A 6,965-nucleotide genomic window follows, 5' to 3' on the forward strand; every position below is an offset into this window, starting at 1 on the left:
GCACCTACATTGAACACCTTCAAGAGCAAACTGGAAGCTTATCTTGCTGGGATCCTATGACCCCAGCTGACTTCCTGCCCTTTGGGCGGGGGGGCTGGACTCGATCTTCCAAGGTCCCTTCCAGCCCTAATGTCTATGAAATCTATGAAATCCTTCTATACTGGAGTTTAAAAGTCAGTGTAGCTCTCCTTTACTATTTGACTCCAGTGGCCTGACAAAAGAGCTCCAAGCCACTCTTGATGGCAGGGGCAAGAGAACTGTAATTTGTTAGTTACATAGCTGGTGTCTGGAGGTAATCATCATTGATTCTTCACCAAGCCTCTTGGAAATAGTCTCCTTTACAGCTTTGGGGACATTAGCTATACTCCCCAAAGTCGTGCTGCTACTTCATGCATATGCATGGCCTGTTTAGGATCTCTAAGACAGCATTTTTCTCATACAGTGCAGAAATGGAGCAGGCCATATGGAATGAGGTGGTTAAGCATTAAATAAGTCAATAGAAAATGTTAGGTGCCTTCTGGTGTGTAGAAGGTGAGTAGGTTGTGGGACCTGTGAACTGCAGTGAACTATGACCACCTACGCTGCCCAGCTCTGGTTTCAGCTGCATCTTCACTGCAAAATAAGCCGGTTAAGGCCCATAGTTTAACAGGTGTTATCCTATACCTGCAGCTGGACAACAAGTCAGGTTTCAAAACATACATAAATCCACATAAAAGGGTTTTTTTGTCTCTATGGCCTTCAGGGAAGACTGAGTCAAAATCTTACTGAGAACCAGAATTCAATCTACAATGAAGACCTACCTAAAGAGGTCAGAGTCCAAACGACAGGGCATAAGAGGTGGGTGAGACAAAGCAGTGGATTTGAAAGTGGATAGTGGAGGTGGAAAAACAATACCTCATGACATGAGCAATACTTAGCAAATCAGAAGCAGCAATTTCAGTTCTCCATCTGTCTATCCACAAGAAAATGTTGTGACAGCAGAGTTGCTATTTTTGGCTAAATGACTAGGAAAAAAAGCTTTAAAAAATTACCCAGAAATAGAAAAGATAAAAAATTACAAAAATAAAAGCATGCATTAACAAAAATGTCCATTATATACATACAACTGCAGAGATTCAGGCTGGAATCTAACCCCCTTACTTATATGGAAATCCTGCCCAAAAAGAAAACCAGCCTTAATACCATATATCCAGATAGCCAACTCTGATTCTGGCATTGTCCGAAGAGCAGACAATTCACAGAGAAAGACACTTCAATTGGAAGGAAGTAGCCACTAAGGGAAGAATTCCATTTCATCCAGTGGATGACAAAAGCACAACTTGTAACCAACTCTGAGTTACCCAACTAAAGTGTAGAAGAAATGATTTATCCCCTCTGGGTAAGTAAGTGACCCCCATATAGGATAACCCTCTGGATATATGAAGATGTCTTCCTATTTCTATAAAGGGGGCACTTAGGTGCCCAAAGGGGTAATAGAATCACTCCTACTCTCTAGTTACATAATTTAGAGTCAATCTCAAACTGCAGTTTGGCCATCCACTAGATGAAATAGAATCCCGTCCTCCTGTTACAGTTTTGCTCTTCTTTAGGGGAATACAAAATATTTCTCCTGCGAGACCAATGTGCAATGCATCTCTTCAAGCACAAAGAGCAAACATACTTTTTGAGATTAAAAGAGCAAATAGGAAAAGGGAAGACAGAGCCAGTCACTTCTAAAACAGCCTTCTCACTCCAAAATGCAAGGTGGTTGCCTACCTTTACAGAGAAAAGAATTACTGGATATGTCAAAAGGCAGCACTCAGAAAATGAAGGACACAGGTAAAAAAAATTGCAAAGGTTACCAGTCATTCTTTGCAGCTGCAGAAAGGGATATTTCCATTTTGCAACACACTGTTGCAGTGGTCTTTAAATGGGGCTGTACTTCGAGATAATTCAGAAACTGAAGATGGTGCAAAATGCAGTGCACCTTACTGAACAGATTTTCTTGCTGAGAGTATGTTATGTTAATCATCTAGGATCTGCACTTGTTACCAGTAGGGTTCCAAGTGAATTTCAAAGTATTGCTTTTAACCTATAAACTTCTACTATGGTAATGCTTACCTTCTCAAGTGACTACCTCTCTCCCTACCTTATTGCCAAGGCCAACTTTTATATGCTAGAATTTTGTTCTCCTCAATGTGATACAGGAGCTCACAATGTATTTTATTTTAATGTCATAAATTGATCCTATTTAAGATGCAAGTTCTCTGCAAAGCCCTCTCCACTCTGGAGCATCTAGATCTACTATCCTGTTGGCCACACCTTTTCCCCTCAATTATCAGGGAGAGAGAGACTGTAAATTTGGTGATAAGAAGTTAATATATTTACAAGACAAGGTGTTTCTCCCCAGTCAGAAAGGGCAGGAGGGAAAGATGGGGGTTTAGGAGCCTTGTCTCAGATTCAAGTGCTGGTCTAGGACAAACAGTAGCTCAGCTCTGGCTTCAGCCCTGGGCTGGGGGCTGAAGCCAAAGCTGAGCCACTGCCTGCCTCAGGCCAGAATAGCTCATTTGGCAAGGGAGGAAGCACATGGCTAGGGGGAGCACGAGGGAGACCATGGGGGAAAGGGAGCATCCAGAAGCATGTCACTCCCCCAACCCTTGTGCCCCCATGCCTGCACCTGCTCCCTCACTCCTTGCCTCCCCCATCTCCTGCTCCTGCCAAGCTCCCCTCCCACCCCCCTGCTCCCTCCCTCCTTAACTTCTGCTCTGGCTCCGGTCCCTCCAGCCCCAACCTGGCCCAGCTGAGAGTTGCCACCACTTCTCCCTGGACAGGCTGGGCTGGGCTGGGCTGGGGCTGAGCCAGGGCCCCTGCCCTGGGGGAGCAGATTTACAGCAGAAGGTAAGGGGGTGGAGATTGGGCAGGGACATGGTGGGGGAGAGGTACAGGCAAAGGTGGGAGAAAGGATAGAAGGACAGGCTGCAAGGGGGAGTAGGGGGTTGGAGACAGACACAGGCACAGATAGGCAGCCAGCAGAAAAGTACATGGCAGGTGAAAGGCAGCAAGGAGGGCAGGCACTGGGGGGAAGTGTACAAGAGGCCAGAATCTGGTCCCTCACCCCTGCCACAGCCATGAAGGGTATGAATTCAAGATAACTAATTCTACTAATTAGAGGCTATACATGAAAAATTACAGCAATTTTATAATTTTCCACATATAGAATCAAATTATGGGGGCGTCTTCTTAAATTCAAAGTGGTCTAGGATTTGGGTAAATATCTTATACGAGGGTCACTTGCTGGAAGTGTCATAACAGTATAATGGCAACAAGATAAGTATTATAAGATGTTGACCATTTGTTGTCCATTGTCTTGAATTACATGAGGTACTAAGACTGAAATATACCTTCCAAAGCTAAAGAAATAATAGTTGCTGCCATGATAGGAATACTATTTAAATTACATCTAGAAAATTTATGAAAAGTACATATATTAAAACATGATACGGTAAGCAATGTATTAATGTCATCAGATACTGTCTTTCAAATGTATATCATTCACAATCTATTTTATAATTACACATATGGAAGAGAAACAGATCCACATGCTGGACTAATTGCCTATAAAAATAATGTCTTTTATATGTAAATAAGGTTTTCTCTTTTCAAAATCATAGATAAAATGAGCACCTTAAACAACTTGCTATTTTGTTAAAGGACGAAGAAATCCAAGTTGCAGACCAATGCATTTTTAAATGACTGAAATATAAACCGCTTGAAATCAGGCTTTATAATGGAAATGCTGATAGACCCTTAACTTTAATGGCTCTTCCAAGTGCTTCTAGAGCAGACATTACTTCTAATGTCATAAAATGACGTTTAAAATGCTACAGAATTTTCTCAAGACAGATAAGCAGGTGTTCAAGAGGGCAGCACTATTTAAACCTTATTGATTTATAGGATATACTGTATAAAATGCCAAAGTGCTTGATGGAAGCTCACAGTAAAGATTCCAGACCTTAACATACAGTACAATCATTGTCTGAAGATCACCGACAATATGTATTAATTTCCACTTTGTAACATTTGAGCTGCTGCATTTAATGCATGTTCCAGTAGTGAAATATGAGCCTAACCCATAGAATAAGGTTTTCTTTTTATTGGTATACTTTTCTTGGTGTACTGTACTGTAAAATCCATTGTACAGCTTCTTAATCATATAATACTATATCTGGCATATAGATCTTCCAGTAACAGTTTTAGTGACACTATTTTTATGGCATTTTCTAAGAGTCAGAAATAATAAACTTCCCTTAGACCTCTTGGGGGAAGAGGAAAGGTACATTTAAGCCCCCCTTTCCCCACCCCCCTGCAACTATAACCAGTGTTCAGTATCTGCCTCCTGAAAGCAATGTCACCATCAGAAAAACAACCAATAAACCATTAAACCATTTTATGCAATCAATTAGCATTTTCTGCTTGTTAACATAAAAATCAATAATCTTATAGCTGTGGGACCCAGCCCTAATGATTTGGAGAACCTATAATTTACTGCAGAAGAAAATAGCAACACTATTAGCTCACAGTAGCAAATACCATAGTGAAAGGTGGTAACAAAAAGCTTACTTAGGCTTGTGAGTAGTGACAAAATACCTGGTATAATATTTCTACCCTCTTTTAAAAAGCAAACTGGCTGTGGGAGTTTCCTTTCAGTATACTAGTGGTGTACTGACAATAAAAATAATACTACATTGTCAATGTATTTTCTATCCAGTGAACTCCACAGGGTTTTCAAACAATGAATTTAGCTTCACAACATGCCTACGAGGTCAGTAAGTATTATCCCAGCATTACAGATGGGGAAGCTCAAGCACAGAAAAGAGATTAAGGCCCTGATCCAGCTTCTCTTGTAATCAATAGATGCTTTCCATTCACTTCCCTCAAAGTTGGGTTAGGTTCCAAGAGACTTACCCAAGGTCACATGAGACGTGTGAGATATAACTAGCAACAGAGCCTAGACCTCCTGGGTCCAGGATTTACACCTAAAGCCACAAGCCTCTCTCTGCTCACTTTTGGCTTTTTCTGTTAAGCTTTTCAGTTACTTTAGCCAGTCTGGCTTGATATACTAGTAAACAAGTAGAAGATTATGTAGTGGTAGTACCAATTAAAATCAGCAAGGATATTCAGCACTGAAGGATAAAATCCTCTTCTTTCAAATATTTCGAGTTACCCAAGTTAAAAATGAGACTTTTTGCATATCTCTAATATTTTTGACTGAATAGTGCCACTATGCAAGTTAATACTGTGATAAGAATTCACAGGAAAGAGAGATGTGCACACTAAAAGCTGGTGTACAGATACCCAACTCAGTGTTATTTAATGAACAAATCACTACATTTTGCCATACAAAGTAAAACCAGGAGTAGGGAGTCTGCTCCGATGCATTGTAATTACAACCACCATTTTTCAGCGTGAGGACGCTGATACACATGCCGCTCCAAGCCGTTTTAATTAATGCAGCCCTCAGATCTGGGCTAATTAAAGCACTCGCTCTGCCCCCCCACCACTAACTCCCAGAGCATGTCTATAAACACTCCTTTATTTCTTTTTGTTTAAGGTCTTCCTGCTTATTGCTGTGGTCAATTCAAGTGAGAATTATGCAAGAGCACAAGTTGTAGGAAAGCTAAAGCCCCTTGTTTACATGTTGCTTTACTCAAAAGTACGAAGAGTAAAAAGGGATCAGGATATAGAGAAAGAATATTTTTCTCTGAGATGAAAAGGACTTCAGTTTAATCCTCACTCTGTTTATAAGATATACAGCTGTGCTTTACTTGTTGCTGTTCTGAAGCTATACTTTGATGGCTTTAAAACAAGTGTTCTCATTCAGTGGGAGATTCCCTTTCCTTCTACATTCAGCTACGTCTTCTTCCCCTAATCTGATACACCTAGCAATCTAAATGTTTGATATGCAAGATGAAGCCAGGAGATTTTAATGGAAGCAGAAACAAAATCAAAAGGAAGATTGAAGAACAAGCAAGTGGTAGGTTTGTGTTTCATTTTCTACCTGGAATGGAGTTTGCACACCAGGTTTATGGGTCAGTTGAAAATCCAGTCACAAACACATCATACCTCTTGCTTTTCCATCTAAGTCATGCAGAACCAGGGGTGGATCTGGGCAGGGGGAGGGGGATGTACTGATCCAGTTGCACCCCTTTCCCCGCTTTGATTCCTACTCCATCCAAACTTTAAAACCAACTGCCTAGGTGGGAAAGTGGTATTTCTATTCAGACAGTGCTGAGGAAGTCAATTGACTTCATGGCTCATTAGTCGCTCTCTGATTCCTGCTAATCTCGCTCAACTCCACAGAGGTGAACAATTCTCTATCCTTTTAAAGGTCCTGATGGAGGTACTTCCAAGATACTCAAGAAGGCTAGATTTTGTTTTATGAATCAGAATGAGAAACAAACATTTAACTATAATGACTACAGGGCTAATGACATTATCTTTTGACCATTTTTACTATTTTTTGACTAGTTTCTTGCATTTTATTTTAAAATCTATACATAATCTATTAAATTAGTGCATATTCCAATAGTTATATTGATTTTTTTCTTCGATCTTAAACTGAAAAACTTAGCACTGGCATCTTAGCATACAAGTAAAGCATCTAGTTTCTCTTTACCTGGATAAAAATATCTGTTGTGGCATATGTCTTGATGTGCCACACATCTGTACCCCCCTTTCAAAATCCTGGACCCACCCATGTACAGAACCATCGACTTCAGATGACATCACAACATCATTAACCAGTTCAGCTTTGATCAGATCTAGGCCTGCAAGACCTATTATATCTTTCACTTCATGTTGTCTGAACTTTGAGTTAGTAGCAAATCTTGTAACAAGAAAACTTTGCATAGTTTAGCTTTCACCATGAACTTCTATGCTCTATTTTTCTCCCAGCTCTTGATGAAGTCCCCCTTCTCTCCCCTCTA

This window comes from Crocodylus porosus, unplaced genomic scaffold (assembly GCF_001723895.1).
Source record: "Crocodylus porosus isolate Cpor-Errol unplaced genomic scaffold, CroPor_comp1, whole genome shotgun sequence".
In the NCBI taxonomy this organism is placed as follows: Eukaryota; Metazoa; Chordata; order Crocodylia; family Crocodylidae; genus Crocodylus; species Crocodylus porosus.